At 32.2% G+C, this 20,120-nt stretch overlaps 2 long non-coding RNA genes across 2 annotated transcripts; both read left to right on the top strand.

The window, feature by feature from the left end:
• The first annotated feature begins 8,132 nt into the window (after window positions 1-8,132).
• LOC145038573 (uncharacterized) lies at window positions 8,133-10,061 on the top strand. Its single transcript, XR_013679447.1, has 5 exons — window positions 8,133-8,210; window positions 8,691-8,857; window positions 9,272-9,433; window positions 9,662-9,758; window positions 9,965-10,061. It is a non-coding gene; the product is annotated as an uncharacterized LOC145038573 (long non-coding RNA).
• Window positions 10,062-10,191: 130 nt separating this feature from the next.
• Window positions 10,192-18,117, top strand: LOC145038572 (uncharacterized). The gene is made up of 3 exons (XR_013679446.1): window positions 10,192-10,622; window positions 11,493-11,634; window positions 18,028-18,117. It is a non-coding gene; the product is annotated as an uncharacterized LOC145038572 (long non-coding RNA).
• Window positions 18,118-20,120: the final 2,003 nt, after the last annotated feature.

Raw genomic sequence — 20,120 nt, 5'->3', positions numbered from 1 at the left:
TTTATGGTCATAAGCTCCTATGTACATATTTTACTTTGGTGTTTTAAGGGCTTAAATGATAGAGAATAAAATCCTATGCATTTTTCTAAGTCAAATGGGGAGTTTAGGGCACCATTTGGGCATTTTCTAGGAGTTTACGGCCCATGGACCTTTCCTAGGGGGTTTACGGCCGTAAACTCCCATTTCCTTGGATTTATTGAAGTTTAATTCCTTTACATCAATGGGATTGCTTCTAGACATTTTTCCAAGGCCATAGGAAGTGTTTGTGGGCATTTCTAACACATAAAATTGAGTTTACTCCCTATGAAGAGGAGTTTACGGCACAAGCATGTTCTTGGGCAGTAAACTCATGTTTACTCTCCAAAAACTCATTTCAAGGTGTTCTAAGTCCGAGTGTGTAAGCCTACAAGTCATATCTAAGCCTTAGGGGCAATTTGGAGGGGTTTTGGGGCTTAAAAACCCCATTTAGGGGTGTTCTGTTGGAATAGTGTCTAAGGCTGCAACTATATTTGGAAAGTACTTGACCCGATTGAGCATTGTCCTTTTGGGTTGCCTTCACCATAGCAACTTGTCAGGATGATTTACAATGAGAGAAGAAATATTAAAAGGAATAATAATATTGTTATTTGATTAATATAAGTCATAAATTAGTTAGGAATTAATTTGGTGACTTAAGGAGATTAATTAAATAGAAGGGCATAAACTGTCAAGTGTATGATAGTTGTACTTTAGGCTGTAATCCCTTATGGATAACGGGTGGACGATTTTAGGGGCTTCGGATAGACCTAAAATCCGTCCAAGGCTTATCATAAAAGGGGATTAGAATTGCTTAGGGCCTAAGTTATCCAATTAGGGTTTAAAGGTGAAACCCTAGGACCCTTACAAGTATAAATAGACCCATAGGGTTGATGAAATCGGTACACTTACTCTTGGAAGAACCCTGGCCGATTTCTAGTTCCCTCCCCACTCTCTCAAATCATCCTCTTGCTAGTTGGTGTTTGTAAACCATTAGAGGAGTGACAGTTGTGACTCTAAAGCTCCAAGGACAAGAAGATCAAGCAAGTGATTCAAGGTAAACTTATTATGATAGAATGGCCATTAGAAGTCTTGGATTCATGCATGTTCAATTAAAGAAACCTAGATCCAAGCATTAGGGTTTTGTATGTGCACATAGGGATGTTCATATGGCTAAAACCCATCAGTGGTATCAGAGCCTAGATTGGTTTCTATTGAATTGATGCATTGGTTGCTTGTTTGATGCTTGCAAAATTCGAATTTTGTGTTCCTACCTAATGAACTCGGCGAGTAGGCCTCATCTCGGCGAGTCCATTGTGGTACTCTGCGAGTTCGAGCGTCAGAAAGAGCTAATTTCAGGATTTCTTGATGTTTATCCTTTGGATACTTATCTTAATCATATTAGGTCAATATAAATATGATTTTAAGATATATTTGAGTATATCCTTGACCTAATTGAAGATATTTATCAATTAATTAAATATTAGTTTCCTTATGTGATAATTGATTAATTATTTTAATTAAACTGCTAAATTGTTTTGCAAGAAATAATTAAACAAATCAAATATGGATAATTATGTGATTAAATGTTAATTTAGATTATTTGTTATTTTATCCCCTATGTTTTGAAAAGTTTAAAACCTGCCCTCAAGTTTTGAAATTTATGTTTTATGATTAAAAGTTTAATTTGGACAATTTAAATTTAAAACCCGAGAATTTTACAAGTTTAAAATTCAACTCTATACTAATATAATATTACAAGATTAATATATATATATATATATATATATATATATATATATATATATATATATAATTAAAATGCTAGTCTTACCGTTAGTAGACCTCATTCACGAAGTCGGACTATAAGGTGGGTATAAGGTTGCTGCCTATAAAATGGCGCTTAATGGGTGTACACTCACACCCACCGCTTGCTTGATCGGTGGAGGGTCGTTAGCCGAACGGGTAGGATAGGGCAACCTCATCTCCTCATTAAAAGTATAATATGAAATACAAAGTAACCACATGTTTTTCAAAAATTCCCAATCCTCGTTACTTTAGGAAAAGTGAATTGATGCAATCCCATGAAATTACACTTTGCACCCTTGCTAAGAAGTTAGTGGAGCGTGTGTGGTTTACCGTCAAACTAATTGGTTCTAAGCAAAAGTGGCAAAGGGTGATTCATTGTTTATCATAGTTCGATGGAGCGTGTGTGGTTTACCGGAACATCGAATAGGTGATTGTTACAATGAAGGCACCATGTGAATTTACATGGTAATTCACACCCACTTTGTGATCCTCGACATCCCAGTCACAAACGAGAGGGGCATATCGAGATTTAAACATCTCATTGAAAAGTTTCAATGAATCTCATCCAAACCTAGGAATTCTCAATACATTTAGAACTTAAAGTTATGTTTTCATGGTGGAGAATTAGTGAATCATCATTCACTTTCTTTCAAATTGTTTGCATATTAGATTACGACATCCCTTTTCTAATATGTAAATATTGTTGTTGGATCCTAGCCCTAATTTTCTTATTGGGTGATAATTAGGGATCCAAATTCTAATCTATCTTTGTCCTTTCTATTTGTAGATGTCAAACGCGAACAACGCTGCTGCAAGCTTGTTCACATTGATGAGCCTTTGCCAAAAGGTGACTTTCGAAGGGACAAACTTTAGCGAATGGATAAGATACATTCGCACGATTGCTCGCTACGAGGACAAGGAGTATATCCTCGATGAGAAGCTCGAGAAGATCAATCCTGAAATCGCTACTCTAGCTGAAATCACCGCTTTTGAAACTCATGAGTGTGATGCAACGAAGGTTCATTGCATCATGATAGCCACTATGAACTCTGAATTCCAAAAGTCCTACGAGGACATGTATCCGTACGCAATGCACCAAGATTTGTTGGAGAGATACCACCAAAACGCGAGGCAAGAACGTTACGAGATCTTCACTATTTCTGGTATGTACTTGACCCGACCCGACATGGTCCATTTGGGTTGAATGGCACCATGCAATTGGATAGACTAAATGAGAGAAATAACACTTGGAGATTATTGATATATTATAAGTTTTAATATATTAATAATATTCTTTGATTAGTTTGATCAAGAATTAATTAAGTGATCAGAAGATAACTAATTAAATATATGGGTTGATTATGTAAATCATCTATATCTTGTATAGTGGGCTAAGAGGCTCCATGGATTATCAAGTTGGATTCCATCTATAGGATGCTCCATGGATACTCCATGGGAGTTACAAACCCATGGGTCATGGAAATGAAGAGTCATGACACATTAGGGTTTACATGGTGTAACCCTAGATGTGTCAACACTATATAAGAATCCTATTCTCCACCAAAATCGGTTACACATATGAAACAAGAGGGTTAGACCGATTTTAAGAAGTGTGTATTCTCTCAAAAGTCTTTCCAAGAGCATTTGGTGTTGTGTGAAGCATTTGAGGCATCACACTTGGGGTGTTAGGCTTACAAGGTTTCAAGGAACATAAGCAACAACAAGGTAAGTTATTCTATCTTTCATTCAAGTTAAAAATTGTTCCCCATGTATGCTAGATAGGAATATAGCCTTGGAATTCAACTTTGCATGATAATTAGACAAACATAGATCCAAGGTTATTAGGGTTGCATGTACACTTAGGAAGTGTTAGAATGCTCAAAACCCATTAAAAGGAGCTCATGGAGATTTTCTGTGATAATGAAGGAGCGGTTGCCTTGACCAAGGAACCAAGGGATCATGGTAGATCTCGATAAGACATCGTGTAGAAGAAGGACAACTCGTGGTGAAGAGGATATCATCAGAAGATAACCCAGCAGATTCGCTTACGAAGGGACTGAGCAGGGTTAAGCACTTGCAGCATGCTAGGAGCATTGGGCTGAAGGATGATATTTGTATAGATTAGATAGTGTTAGAAACGCGTAGTAGATAAATGTAATTAACATTTGATGGTTAAATAAAAGAGTATTATTTATGAGTAATGTTACTGTCTTTTGTTAATTGTTTAACTATTATTTCACTTTGCATGTTTTGACTTCCAGAATAATTGAGTTTATTAAGAATAATCGAATTATTCAAATTGTCCACAATTGTTCATATGTTGGAAGTAGGTATGAATGAAGATTGTCATGAATTGGTGTGTAGATTGTCTACATGGTATTAGACATAGCAAAAGTTTGCTGCAACGTTCATGAGTGCTTATGAACTAGTTTTGAGCATTGGAACAAACCCGCGCTTGATGGAATCACCTTATGGAATGTGACAAAAGGGTGATTGCAAGACGATAATATCATATGGTCTTAAAACCTAGATATATGGTTTGTTATTTGTTAATTGGTTGTACATTGATAATGTGAAACCGCATCAGTAACTTGATGTTATAAAACGCATTGTTGTGTATAGTTGGTTAATGAATAAGTAAATGCATATAAGTCGAAGTTTATCTATTACTTTTATCCTAAGAAGGTAAGAGCGATATCTCGACCGCTCGATGATTTGATTTGACTTATGTGTCGGGCCCGGTCAGAACTAAATTGATGTGTTCGATTAAGTTCTATGTCAAGTAAATCTGAGATCGAGAAACCAAATGCTAGACAATTAGTTCCATTTGATTGTCAGCATGATATTTATACAGAGGACTGTACGATCCCTTATCTAAAGGACAAAAATTAATAAGATCAGAGTTTGATAGCGTCTTTGAGAGATACGATTGCTAATCGGTATATATAGTTACTAGACTTACCCAAGTGGGAGACTGTTGGAATAGTGTCTAAGGCTGCAACTATATTTGGAAAGTACTTGACCCGATTGAGCATGGTCCTTTTGGGTTGTCTTCACCATAGCAACTTGTCAGGATGATTTACAATGAGAGAAAAAATATTATAAGGAATAATAATATTGTTATTTGATTAATATAAGTCATAAATTAGTTAGGAATTAATTTGGTGACTTAAGGAGATTAATTAAATAGAAGGCATAAACTGTCAAGTGTATGATAGTTGTACTTTAGGCTGTAATCCCTTATGGATAAGGGGTGGACGATTTTAGGGGCTTAGGATAGACCTAAAATCCGTCCAAGGCTTATCATAAAAGGGGATTAGGATTGCTTAGAGCCTAAGTTATTCAATTGGGGTTTAAAGGTGAAACCATAGGAGCCTTACAGGTATAAATAGACCCATAGGGTTGATGAAATTGGTACTCTTACTCTTGGAAGAACCCTGGCCGATTTCTAGTTCCCTCACCATTCTCTCAAATCATCCTCTTGCTAGTTGGTGTTTGTAAACCATTAGAGGAGTGATAGCTGTGACTCTAAAGCTCCAAGGACAAGAAGATCAAGCAAGTGATTCAAGGTAAACTTATAACTCTGATTTCTCAATGTTATTATGATAGAATGACCATTAGAAGTCTTGGATTCATGCATGTTCAATTAGAGAAACCTAGGTCCAAGCATTAGGGTTTTGTATGTGCACATAGGGATGTTCATATGGCTAAAACCCATCATGTTCACGGTTCAAGAGAGTTCTTGGGCCGTAAACACATGTATTGGCCCCTAATTCATGTTTTAAACACGAATTTGCATGTTAGTTAAGCTATACAACAAGTTAGGGTGGATTGCTTACTCGTTTGGGGCTCGAAACGGATGATTTTTGGCTCGAAATTAAGTTGTAGAGAGAGAGTAAAAAGGGTGGAAATGAAGTTTACTCTCCCTTATATAGGGGCTTGAATTGAGGCTCAGTGGAAATCTACCCGATACTGCTGTTAAACGGGGCTTTTGGTCGCACCCGATTTAGTGGTCGTATTTCGACTTGGTTGAAACTAGAACTTTTCAAAGGATTAGTGAGGGTGTTTCTAATTTGTTTTCAATCTTTACCAAGTCATTATAAAAATCCCAAATTAATTAACCAATCCAAAGGTTAACAAACAGTTTAATAAAGCGAGGCTTATTAACGGAAGAATGGGTTAAAAGTGACGGAATAAATTTCGGGTTGTCACATCAATTTGGTGGGAATCAACGAATCAAGATCAAGAACACTCTTAAGTGTCCTTGGATGACAGAAGAGATGATCTTGATAGTAGGGAAGAATCACTGTAAGAGTTACATTGATGCTAAGTTCCGCACTAATAAAGGCAATTTTGTTCGCAGTCGGAATTCGTGCTTTTACTCAATGGTGAAGTTTTAGTTTGGACACAAACTACATTTCGATGTAAATCACGTAGATTAAAACTGTAACTTACTCTTTTAATTGACATGCATGAATGTCTAAATGTTTGTTTTTTATATTTAGCTTATTCAAGTTTTGGCAAATGGTCAATCCATCATTGGAAAAAACTGAATTAGGAGTAGTGTCGGCAATCCCAACCTGAACCCATCAATCCAACCTAGTAATTAGCAGGCTATGTTGAAATTTTCAACCCATTTAATTGAACGATCAACCGGTCTAATCTGTTTAAAAAAATGGTTAGGTTAGCGTTGCTGACTTGATTTCAACTCGCCAACATATTTAAGAATTTTGAATATTTTTAATTTATATTTTTTAGTATTACTATGTAATTAATATTTCAATAATTAAAAGATTTGAGAAAATAAAATAAAAACACTTAGATACAGTTAAGTACTAACCTAAATGCATACAATCTTAGTCTTTAGTCTCATTGTCTCACATAACCCTAAACGCTACTATCAACTTCCTTATCATTGTCTTCCGGATTATGATTGATCTTAAACAAATTTTTCACAAACTTGTACTAGGTGACTGAAACTTAGTCGAATCTTGAAGCCTAATCGATATTAGATGGCTTCATTTTCATTCTCTTTCATCATACTTTTGACCCCACTTAGTTATAACTCACGATCTTAAAAACTTTAGCAATCATGTATTTTGGATCCAATATGACTTTCTCAAACCTGATGAAACATATGATCTATTACAACGAATACGATCAAATCTAGAAGTGGAAGTCGAGTTGGTGAAAATGAAAGTCTAATTAGGTATAATTTAGAAAACATTTACAATGTTTTGTAAACACTTGAACTGTATTTATGTTATGGTTTGTATTATTTTCAAACTTGAATAATTATTGCAGTTTTTAAGTTTTATACAATTTATTTAAAAATTATATTGGAATTTCAAGGTTTTTTTTTGGAATTTTAAATGGGTCAACTCGTTTATTAAATATTTGTGGGTTGCGAAAAATAATAAACATATCAACCTGATTTTTAACCCATTTAATAAAAAGTTTGGGTTGGATTGGAAAATCTCAATTTATTACTTAAACACATTGAGTTGGGTTAAGATTTCTTAATCCATTTAATTAAACAGATCAAGCTGAAAATAACTTAATCCAACTCATTGACAACTATAACTAGGAGAAATGGTATGCATATCACCCACACTTTTTGTGTTCTAGGTGATTATTTAGATTAATTTAATGTGAACTTAAGCAAGGATAGTCGATAGTAGGCTGAGTAAAGAGGTGGGTTAGATGGCTTTAGATGCATATCAATGATGCTCCTGTGAGTAAAAGGAGGTTAGTGGCGGTGGTGGCTGGTGGTTCGACGATGGTGGATGGTTGTCCAAATTTAGATTTAAAGTTCTTATTTAGTTGAAAGAAAATTACGATAAAAAATGTCATGTATAAAATAGGTGGGTCGGTAGGAATAAGATTAGTTGGGTGTGGGGTATTGTGAACCTAACTTAAATTTTAAATATTTTAATTAAGAAGAAATAAATAAATTAAAAAAAACTAATGAAGAAAATATATTATTTTAAAAATAAACCAAAAACAAAACTAAACCCTATACGATTCAAGTTAAAAAAAATAGCGGACATGCAAAATAATAATAATAATAATAATAATGAATAGAAAGTAGAAGCATACATTTAATATTTAATTATTTTATCTATTTAGTTGTTTAAGACTTTTCTAACTTACGATTTTAATCAGGAATTTATAGAAAAGAAATGTAAAATTAAGACAGTGCAACGGTAAAAAAAAAAAAAAAAAAGGAAACTACGTAATTTTAACGCTACTCCCCACGAAGTGTATATATATGCATTCCTCTTCCCTCGAAATTCATCATCCCTTCCGCCTTTTCTCTCATTGTTTTCGACGACGATTATTTGCCGCCTTATTTCTCATCCTTTTTCAGACGACAATTATCTCCGGTAAGTTTCTTGTTCCGTGTTTCTGTTCTCTCTTCATCTTCTTCTTTCGACGCATTGAAAATTTGTTTTAGAGAAAGGCCTCGATATTATATATCATATATTATATATTATCTGTCGACTGTGGTATTATTCTTGATCATTTATCTCACACACTTCTATTGCACATTACTGAGAATTGAAATATCATAACGATCAATGGTTCAAGGTAACATCGATTGATCACTATTTATCACTACTAGAAAACAACAAATAGAATACACAGAAATATAATACGATTGTTTAGAAAACCGTACTATATAAACAATAAATACAGCTCGTTTACTCATTAATAGCACTTTATTATCGTTTACTCTATTAATTGCACTTTATTATCAGGCGTTGTGGATTCGTTTATTTTTTTCGATAGCAATTTTGTTCTTGGTTCATTTAGGCGGGAGTTAACCCGTTGTTTTAAATTCTTTTCATCTTCCCAAATTCTAGGTCATCCACTGCTATTTCCGTATCGTCTTCCCAAAACATTCATGCTAGCAACACATGAAAAGAAATTAGACACTTCTTTTTCCCAAAGCCACGATTTGCTTAGATCCTGACGTCAACACTAACTTGATGCCTTCAAACGTCACAAACGCCTTTTGGTGCTTGAAACGGTAACATTCACTTGTTCATCAACACTTCACTCATATTCATAATAGAATTAGTGCGCGGATACAGAGAAATCGTTAGAATTTTTTGTAAGATTGAACACAGGCTGGTTAAAATTGAACTTATGCATTTATTAACCTAATGTTTCAACATATGCACGAACTGATTGTAACCGATGATCCTTTATATTCCTTAGTTGGTAGTTGCTACTGAGGGAGTACTATATATTTCGATCAATAGAGTTCTAGGGAATGAGGACTCTTTTTATCTTGTATGTCGATAGATCTGTGGATTTGACACTTCAGGATTAAATCCTCACATACGTGGTCATTTGAAAGCTTGCTATATTATGCACATTTCTTGTATGTTTGAGTGTGTGTATATGCATCATTAACTTGTATTTGTGGTTGTGTTTGCAGATCTATATCTTCATTGAACTCTTTCATCTTTGGAAACTAAATATTGCTAGCAGGTGGAGTATTCCTTTTATGCAAGAGTTATTTGCTAATCAAGATCCCCTGTCAAGTTGATCTAGATCAGTTAATTGTGCCTTTGATGCTGCACTAACATCCCTCCTCTTGGTATATTTTGTTTAATGATATTATATATAGTGCTTACTACATGTAAATAATGATATGGATTCTAAGATATGTGGTATAGACCATAATGCTGCTTAGAAAATTTGAACTTTTGGAAACCACCATGATAGTATTAGTAATATATTATCATGTCCAGTGCTCTTGATAGAAATTTTAGACAATGTAAGATAATGATGGAAATTTCACAAGTTTTGTCACTATCTTTCTTAGGATTAGTAAGCAATGTTGTCACTATCACAATATCAACATCAATCTCGACTGTGAAGATTCTCAATATAAGGATTATGGTTTGATTGTCACTTGTCAGGTACTCTTTCATAAACTTAAAGAAAAAGTTCATTTTTTGTTCATCTGTTTGCAATCTGATTCTCCTTCACAGGATGAAGTCCTACAACTCCAAATTTACACATTTCTTTAACCTTTAACCAAAAAGATATATTTTTTTATTAAAAAGAATATCTGCAAGTTATCTTTTGTCTTTGTTACATTTTCTTTCTTTTGTTATAATTGCAGCTAATGTTGGGGTTGACAATAATAACGAAGGCGTCAATGCCATAATTTGTAGCCTTCTACAATGCCAAGTAAATTTGTAAAAAAATTAAACTCTGAGGTGTCTATCACCCAACTTCTTTTCATTTGTTTGATGTATTACAAATGAAAAGAAATCTCATGTGATATGTGTTCCATTATTGTTTACCTTTCCAATCAACATTTTTATTTTGAATTTTGTTCTATGTACATCCATACCATAAGTGCTAATCCTTGTTTGATCTGTTTTGATCCTTATTCAATCATCTCTCCAGGTGGTAACTGCTCCTATGTCTTCTATGAGTGGAAGAGTTGTTGAAGCATACAAGTGTTACATAATAATTCCAATTATTCATGTGTGTTTCTCATACTTATGAATATAAAATCCAAATTTATAGGCTTATGACAGAAAAAGTTAAATCAAACATTAAACATTAAACTTCACCAAGAGAAGACTGGGAATGTGATTGGTGTCGACTTTTGATGCATATTTACTTTTCTATTTGAAGTTATTGATGTTGTAGGTGTGAGCAACCAATTAATTTACTTCAAACATTCACTGGGAATTTGGATTCACTCCCTCCCTTTCATCCAAGTTCAAAAGCAAAACTTTTTCCCTTGATCCAAGTCAAACATCGTTGAAGTAAGATATGATCCGTTTTCTTATTGTTCAAGTATTTACTTTTCTTCTTATTGGTCCAATCAGATTGTTCAATTTGAATAATTTTGAAGCATGTATACATGTATGATAAATTGAGTAATTACTCTAGTTAAATGCTAGTATCATCTAAGAGGCACAATTCAAACTATTGTGAGTTCTTCCTTCAAGACAATGCTGTTAGATTGACTAGAAACAGAGTAAGAGTACGTGATGAACTTCATGTTGTCCCATTTTATTTTTCTTATGGTTGGAATGGAATCATATTTATGTGCATATAGTAGGGAGGGAATGTAATCATATCGTAGGCTGGAATGGGCTGGAGGTTAGCTTCTAATTAGGGTTGGAATGGGAATGGGATCGTATATGTGTATATAGTACGGTTCATTATATGTACTATATTTGAACTTTCAACCGTATTAGATCACTCTCTTTTCTAGTAGTGTATTTAGTTAAAGCGAATACATTAAGAAGTAAAATGTTTTGGTGATTTTTTGCTTTAGGGTTTTACCCATCTATGGATATTTTTCTGCACTGGTTCAGGGGATCCATTTCTTGGTATTTTACTGCACCAACTAGGGTTTTAATGTTCATTATGTCTTAGATTTCTCTCTCTATGTTTATGGAAAATTATATTGTCTCTGTCTAAATGATATATCTTCTACATGAAAGCTGTAAACTAATGAAGACTAACAAATATGAGAGCAATATATCCTTGATTTGTTTTGATCCATGTAGTGTTTTTTTTCTGGTTGTTCAATGTTAATAGTGCAAATAACTTGTCTTATATATTTTAGAGATAATCATGGTATAATTGTATTCTATAATGAAGCTTCTTGTCATAAACTTGTGCAGGGGATGATGGGTGTATTCCAGTCCCTTTATATACTGCACTTGGAGGAGTTAGACATTTTGCAGAAAGCTTAACTAAATGAAGGGAACTCCAAACAACATAGAAAGAAGAGAAACAAAACTTGGATAACTTTGCTTGTATGAGGTAACATCACCTAATCTTATTTCCTTCATGATTATGCATCATCAATGTAATGCAAGTTTTATCATATGAAGATATAGTGTTATTGTATTCTAAGATGGACACCTTGGATGTTAGTTAAGATCAATTTTTTTTTCTTTCTTTCTAATCTATGCATTTTGCATTAAAAAATCTTCCATATAAAACATTCTATTTTCCCAGTTCTTATTATTAGCACCTTGCATTTTTAAAAATATCCAATTTTTAGCATTGTATTTTCAGTTTTTTTTTTCCTTTTACAACATTGAAACATTAAACTTTTTTTCCCCATCTATGCATTTTAGTTTGGAAAAATATTATAATTTTAGCATTCTACTTTTAGTTTTTTATTACTAACACCTTGCATTTTCAAAAATATTCCATTTTTAGCATTGTACTTTCCTTTTTTTTTTTTTTTTGTTACAACATTGAAACATCAATTTTTTTTATCAGCTATGCATTTTACTTTAAAAGTTATTCCATTTTTAGCATTGTATTCTTAGTTTCCATAGTATCAGCACCTTACATTTTAAAAAATCATCTCATTCTTAGCATTCTACTTTACCTTTTCTTCTGTTACAACATTGAAACATCAAACTATTTTTTCTCATCTATGCGTTTTATAATAAAAAAATCTTCCAATTGCAGCATTCCAGTTTCAATTTTCTGTTTTTAGCAATTTGCATGTTTAAAATTCATCACTTTTTTAACATTGTAATTTTACTTTTCTTTCTTGTACTACATTGAAACATCAATATTTTTCTCATCTATGCATTTCACTTTGAAAAATATTCCAATTTTAGCATTCTACTTTCAGTTTTCATATGATCTACACCTTGCATTTTTAAAAATTATCCTATTCTAAGTATTCTAGTTTCCTTTTTTTTTTTTTTTTCTGTTGCAACAAGTGAAACATCAAACCTTTTTCCTATCTATATATTTTACTTTGAAAAATATTCCAATTATAGCATTCAGTTTTTTGCCATTCTTATTTTTTGGAGTTTGGACATTCCATTTTCAAAAATAATCCCATTTTTACATTATACTTTCAACTTTCATTTCTATTACGATATCTAAACATCAAACTTTTTTTTTTCAAATATATGCATTTTACTTTGAAAAATATTCCATTTTTAGCATTCTTCTTTAAGTTTTCATATTAGCACCTTGCATTTTCAAAAACATCCCATTTTTGGCATTATACTTTCACATTTCTTTCTGTTACAACATCGAAACAACAAACTTTTTTTTTCGATCTGATCTATGGATTTTATTTTGAAAAAGATTCACGTTTTGGAGTTCTACTTTCACTTTTCATATTATTAGCACCATGTATTTTAAAAAATAAGCCCTTTTTAAATCATCCCATTATTCATTTTTCATTGAAAAACATTCCAATTTTAGCATTCTACTTTCACTTTTCATATTATTATTACCTTTGCATTTTCATAAATTATCCCATTTTAGCATTATACTTTCATTTTTCTTTCTTTAACAAAATGAAAACATCAAACATTTTTTCTTATCTATACATTTTACTTTGCAATATTTTCAACTATAGCATTCTACTTTCAGTTTTCTAATTTTTTACTTTTAGCACCTTTTTTTTTTTAAATCATACCATTTTTATCATGAAAACATACCATTTTACTTTGCATTTTTATTTACAATTAGTAACTTGCATTTTTAAAAATCATAACATTTTTAGCATTCAACTTTCACCTGCTTTCTTTTACAATTTGAAAACAATAAACTTTTTTTTTCTCATCTATGCATTTTACTTTCAAAATTGTATTAAACTTTAAAAAAATTTCATATTAAGACATTATGTTTTGAAAATTACTTTTTTCTTCTAGTTTTTTCATATCTAATTCTCATACTTTAAAATATGAATATTATTTTTAAAGTATTCAATTTTTTTTACCTATGAAGACATTATACATTATAAATTGTGTTAAACTTTAAAAAATTTCATATTAAGACATTATGTTTTGAAAAATACATTTTTCTTTCGGTTTTTTCATATCTAGTCATCATACTTTAAAAATTGCATATTTTTTTCTGAATTTTCAATTTTTTTTACCTAGTTAGATATTATACATTACAAAATTGCATTAAACATTCAAAATATTTCATATGAAGACACATTATGTTTTGAAAATTGAATTTTTCTTCCAACTTTTTCGTATAAAGTCATCATACTTTGAAAATTGCATTTTTCTTTCAACTTTTTCATATTAAATCATCATACTTTTAAAATTGCATTTTTCTTTCATTTTTTTTACCTATTAGGACATTATACACAATAATAAAATTGCAATAAACTTTTAAAAATTTTCATATTAAAACATCATGTTTTGAAAATTTCATTTTTCTTCCAATTTTTTCATATTAAGTCATCATACATTAAAAATTGCATCATATTTTCAAAACTTTCAATTTCTTACCAATTAAGACATTATACATTACAAAATTGCATTAAACTTTAAAAAAGTTTCATGTTAAGACATTATGTTTTTAAAATTACATTTTTCTTTCAATTTTTTGATATTAAGTCATCATACTTTAAAAATTGCATCTTATTTTCAAAGTTTTCAATTTTTTTACCTATGGAGACAGTATACATTTCAAAACTGTATTAAGGTAGCATCTTATTTTCGAAAATTTCAATTATTTTACCAATTAAGACATTTTACATTACAAAATTGCATTCAACTTTCAAAAAAATTTAGATGAAGACATCCTGTTTTGAAAATTGTATTTTTTTCAATTTTTTTTATATAAAGTCAGCATACTTTGAAAATTGCATTTTTTTCTTTCATTTTTTTTTATATTAAATCATCATACTTTGAAAATTGCATTTTTCTGTCAAATGTTTTATATTAAGTCATTGTGTTTTGAAAGTTGCATTTTTCTTCAAAAATTTTCATATTAAGTCATCATATTTTAAAAATTAAATCTTATTTTCTAAATTTTCAATTTTTTTTACCTCTTAAGACATTATACATTACAAAATTGCATTAAACTTTCTAAACATATTAAGACATCTTGTTTTGAAAATTGCATTTTCTTCCAATTTTTTAATACTAAATCATCATACTTTGAAAATTGCATTTTTCTTTTAATTTTTTCATAGTAAGTCTTCATTCATTGAAAATTGCATTTTGCTTTCAATTTTTGTACCAGTTAAGACATTATACTTTACAAACTTGCATTAACCTTTCAAAAAAATCCATATTAAAACATCATGCTTTAAAATTTTCATTTTTCTTCCAATCTTTTCATATTAAGTCATCATTCATTAAAAATTGCATCATATTTTCATAATTTTTAATTTTTTTACCAATTAAGACGTTATACATTACAAAATTGAATTAAACCTTAAAAAAATTTCATATTAAGACATCATGTTTTTAAACTTGTATTTTTCTTCCAAGTTTTTGATGTTAAGTTATCATACTTTAAAAATTGCATCATATTTTAAAATTTTCATTTTTTTTACCAATTAAGACATTATACATTACAAAATTGCATTAAACTTTCAAAAATTTACATATTAAGACATTATGTTTAGAAAAATAAAATTTTCTTCTTGTTTTTTCATATCAAGTTGTCATACTTTAAAAATTGCATCTTAATTTCTAAATTTTCAATTTTTTACCTATTAAGACAGTATGTTTTAAAAATTGCATTTTTTTTTTCAATTTTTTCATATTAAATCATCATACTTTGAAAGATGCGTTTTTCTTTAAATTTTTTCATAATAAGTCATCATACTTTGAAAATTGCATCTATTTTTCAAAATTTTCAATTTTTTTACCTATTAAAACGTTATACATTACAAAATTTCATTGAAAAAGTAAGGATTTTTTTTGTTCAAAAAATAAAATTTAGGACATTATAAAAAATTTTCCCACAATATTGGGACTTTTCTGGAGATATTCCTTTTGAATGTGTTCATCTTGTCGTGATCTTTTTTTTGGGTACTTTATATTTTCAAGTTTGTTTTGCCTGTTGCTTGCTCTTATTTTTTTATTCATTTGTACCGGTATTTTTGTGAAATTTCTAATAAACATTGAAAGAGAATATGGGAATGAAAACCTTATCTAAGTCTGTAATTTCATTTTGTGCTCACCCTAGTTTAAAACAAGTCAAATTGGAAACCAAAAATTAGATAAAAATAACTAAAGAAATAATTAGAAAAACAAAACAAAACAAATAGAACAACAAAAAAATTCAAAATATTTAATTTTCAAATATTATACCAAAAATTTTAAGAAATTCACAATATTATACCAATATTTAATTTTCAAATATTACACCAAAAATTTTAATTTTCAAAATTTTAAGTTTTCAACTTTTAAAATATTATACTATAATTTTCAAAATTTTAAATACTTAGTTTTTTAGGGAATATTATTTTTTTTAAATAATTTTATTAATAGTTTAGGGTCCCCGATTAATCACCGATTAATCCCCGCCTAGTCTGATTAATCGCTTATCGCTTATCGCTTATCGCTTATCGCCAGTCGACCGCCGAACGATTTTTACAACCTTGCAAAATTGCATTATATTTTCAAGCTTTTTCGTGTTAAGTTATTATACTAGGAAAATTGCATTTTTCTTTTAATTTTTTCATATTAAGTCATTTTAAAATTGCATCTTATTTTCAAAATTTTCAATTTTGTTTTATCTGTTAAGACATTTTACATTACAAAATTCCATTAAACTTTCAAACTTTTTTATATTAAGGCATCATGTTTTGAAAATTCCATTTTCCTTTCATGTTTTTCAATTTTTATATATTATGTCGTCATACTTTAAAAAATGCATCGTATTTTCAATTTTTTTTAACTATTAAGACATTATACATTATAAAATTGCATTAAGTTTTCAAATTTTTTCCTATTAAGTCATTATACTTGGAAAATTGCACTTTTCTTTCAATTTTTTTTTATTTCAAGTTAATATACTTTAAAATTGCATCATATTTTCAAAAGTTTCGTTTTTTTACCTATTAAGACATTATACATTATAAAATTGCATTAAGTTTTCAAATTTTTTCCTATTAAGTCATTATACTTGGAAAATTGCACTTTTCTTTCATTTTTTTTATTTCAAGTTAATATACTTTAAAATTGCATCATATTTTCAAAAGTTTCGTTTTTTTACCTATTAAGACATTGGAAAATAGCACTTTTCTTTCACTTTTTTCATATTAAGTCATCATACTTTAAAAATTGCACCTTATTTTCAAAATTTTCAATTTCTTTACCTATTAGGACATTATACATTACAAGTTTGCATTAAGCTTTCAAACTTTTTCTCATTAAGACATCATGTTTTGAAAATTGCATTATTCTTTCAAATTTATTCATATTAAGTCATCATACTTTGAAAATTGCATTTTACTTTCTATTTTTTCATATTAAGTCATTGTACTTTTAAAATTGCATCTTATTTTCAAAATTTTCAATTTGCTTTAAACTCAAAATCATTCCAGGGTTTTTTCTAGGGTAGTAAAATACGCATTAATTCACAAGAAAAACTAGTTAAAACATCCTAATTTGGTCAATTTCGACTATTTAAACTCAAAATCATTCCAAAGGTTGACCAGTTTGACTTCTGGGGGTATTTTAGTAATGTGAGAATTTATGAAAATGGATCATTGGTGGATGTAGGTGTTTGAGTTGGAGCTGTATTTTGGGGACTTTGACATTTATCATCCCGAGCTACTTGTGAGGTGAATTATCCTCACTATACCAACAGGGTCGAAGGCATCAATGCCGGCCCTTTTTGGATTTGTATCCGGGTTTATTGCATGATATGCTTATTGATTTGCATCCTAGTAGTTAGAATGGTGATATGCTTAGTGACCTGGTAGGTCGGTATCTTGGTATATAGGATAATGCTATGTTAGTGACCGGTTAGGTCAATCTCCTGGTTATAGGATGTTGATATGATTAGTGATCTGTTAGATCGATTTGACTGTTATATATGCTAGCGTATGATATTTATGTGCACATGATTGTTTGATTTGGGGGCTGGGTTAAGGCGGACATGCTTTGTGCTGAAGGCCAACATACCTAGGGCGGACCGAATAGACTGTAGGCCCGAGAGGGCATACTAGTTAGGTCGAAGGCCCGACGAGCGGTCCGGATAGGCTGAAGGCCTGAGAGGCGGTCCAGACGTGCCGATGGTTCGGAGAGCGGTCCAGATAGACTGATGGCCATGCGAGGCGATCCACGCGGTCCAGTCAGGCTGATGTCGCATTATGCATGTTGTTTGTTTATATGATATTGATATGGTTTGTATGACGTTAGTATTTTGGGGGAAATCACTAAGCTTCGGGCTTATAGTTGTTTTATTATGTTTCAGGTAATTCCGATGACCGCAGGAAGGTCAATGCGTGATCGTGCACCTCCTTATGTTTTTATGATTTGATTCTGGGATACTCTGACACTAAACCATTTTTAAAACAAATTTGTAATAATTATTGGTTTTTGAATGATTTAAAAAGTTTTAAATTGGCTTGATTTTTATGGGTGCTACAAGTTGGTATCAGAGCCTTGGTTTGAGTGAATTGGAGGAAACACTCGTGTGTCTCCAGTCTCAAACTAAGGACAAGATTTTAAAATGATTTTTCAAATGGTTTTCAAAATACTAAAGGAGGATGCAACTGTACAATCATTTGAAGCTAGTAAGTAGACCCCAAGATACCTTACGGATTATTTGATTTTGTGATATGTTAGAACAATATGATAGTATTAGGCTAGGGATCTTCAAGAATTGCATGATAAAATTGTGTGATTATATGATGCCTAATAGTCTAGGATTTTTCCTTATATGAAATTGACATCATAATTGTAGTTGTTTAGTGTATGTATCACGGTTGTGCATAATTAAGATCTTATAGCATGAGAATGTTTGGTTTGGCCTTATTTACTGGGTCCAGTGTTATGTATGGCTAGCATACACGATGTGCTGTAGGGTTGGTGGAAGTTTCATGGGTGGGTTGTGCGGGGTCAGTAGGCCATTTATGAGATATTTAGCCTTCCTCTAGGAGTGAGGATGGAGCATTTGCCATGCATATGTATATTGTTAGGGAGTTGTGATGATACTTGAGACAAATATGGTTAGGTGTGGAAAGTAGTATGGGCTCGTTATTGAAAGCAAAGGACCCATACGCGTAGCAAGGAAGTCATAACCCCTAGGTCTTTGTTGGGAGTTGGTTCCCAGATTATTATATGGAATGTTTGATATCTTCTCGGTATATTTTCATCATGGTGGTTACTAGATGATTTGTGACTGGATCCAGACCAGGATCATGAGATGGCGGTTTGTAGGGATCGGTAGTGCCCGAGGCCATTGGTCAGATGAGCTGGATGCCAGGATTCGAGAGATCCTGCATGATGAGGTTACTACTCTATTCCGGGTACAGTTACAGGAGATGTTTGGGTCTATTAAGACCGCCATGGTTGAGTATTTTGACGAGCGTTATGCAGCCATTGCTAAGACGGCTGTCGCATCAGCTGTAACGACGAAGGGGGAGGAGCTAGTCGGGATTTTCAGTACTGGAACTTCGATAACACAAAGCCCCCGACTTTTAAGGGGATTCAGGACCTGATTATAGCCATGAGGTGGTTGTCTGACGTGTAGGGGTGTTTCTTCACGTGCTCATGTCCTGCTGACCAAAAGGTCAGGTGTGCCATAAACCTGCTGAGTTCCGGGGCAAAGGACTAGTGGAGGTTAATAATAGGGTCATACACGGATGATCAGAGAGCTGTAGTTACTTGGGAGCAGTTCAGGGATATGTTCCGCACTCAATATATTCCGCGGGTCGAGTGGGAGCGGTTAGCTTAGGAGTTCTTAGAGTTGAGACAGGATGTTGAGACGGTGACGAAGATCACCCGTATGTTCACGGAGAGGGTGATGTTTAGCTTGGAGTTTGCTTCTGAGTAGGCTCAGATGACACGTTATCTAAGCATGCTCAAGAATGACATTCGTCAGTTTGCTGCTACCCAACATTTGTGATACACTTTTGGAGTTACAGGAGGCCGCTAAGCGGCGTGAGCTTGAGATCGAGTTGCAGTTATGGGATCAGAGGCAGGCCCCGACGTAGTCAAAGCCGGCGCCAAAGAAGTCTAAGACTGCTGATTCTAGGTCGGGAGGATAGCAAGGCCACACTTGTGGCAAGTACGGGAAGGGTCACTCGAGGGTTTGTAGGTCTAGTAGTGCGTGTCGTAAATGCGGCAAGGAGGGGCACTTTGCAAGGGATTGCAGACAGCCAACCCCGGTTCAAGATATGAGGATTATCTACCACTGCCATCACTGTTAGTCACGTGAAGACCAACTGTCCACAGCTCGCTACCACGTTGGCGCAGGCTCCAGCGCCGACTACACTAAGGATTACTGACAGGGGTCAGGGTAGAGTAGAGCCTTCGAAGGCTCAGGGTTGCACCTTCCAACTT

The sequence above is a fragment of the Lactuca saligna genome, chromosome 4 (assembly GCF_052625555.1).
Source record: "Lactuca saligna cultivar CGN05327 chromosome 4, ASM5262555v1, whole genome shotgun sequence".
In the NCBI taxonomy this organism is placed as follows: Eukaryota; Viridiplantae; Streptophyta; class Magnoliopsida; order Asterales; family Asteraceae; genus Lactuca; species Lactuca saligna.
Note: the sequence above shows the minus strand (reverse complement) of the source record. Positions and strands in the feature narration are given on the sequence as shown.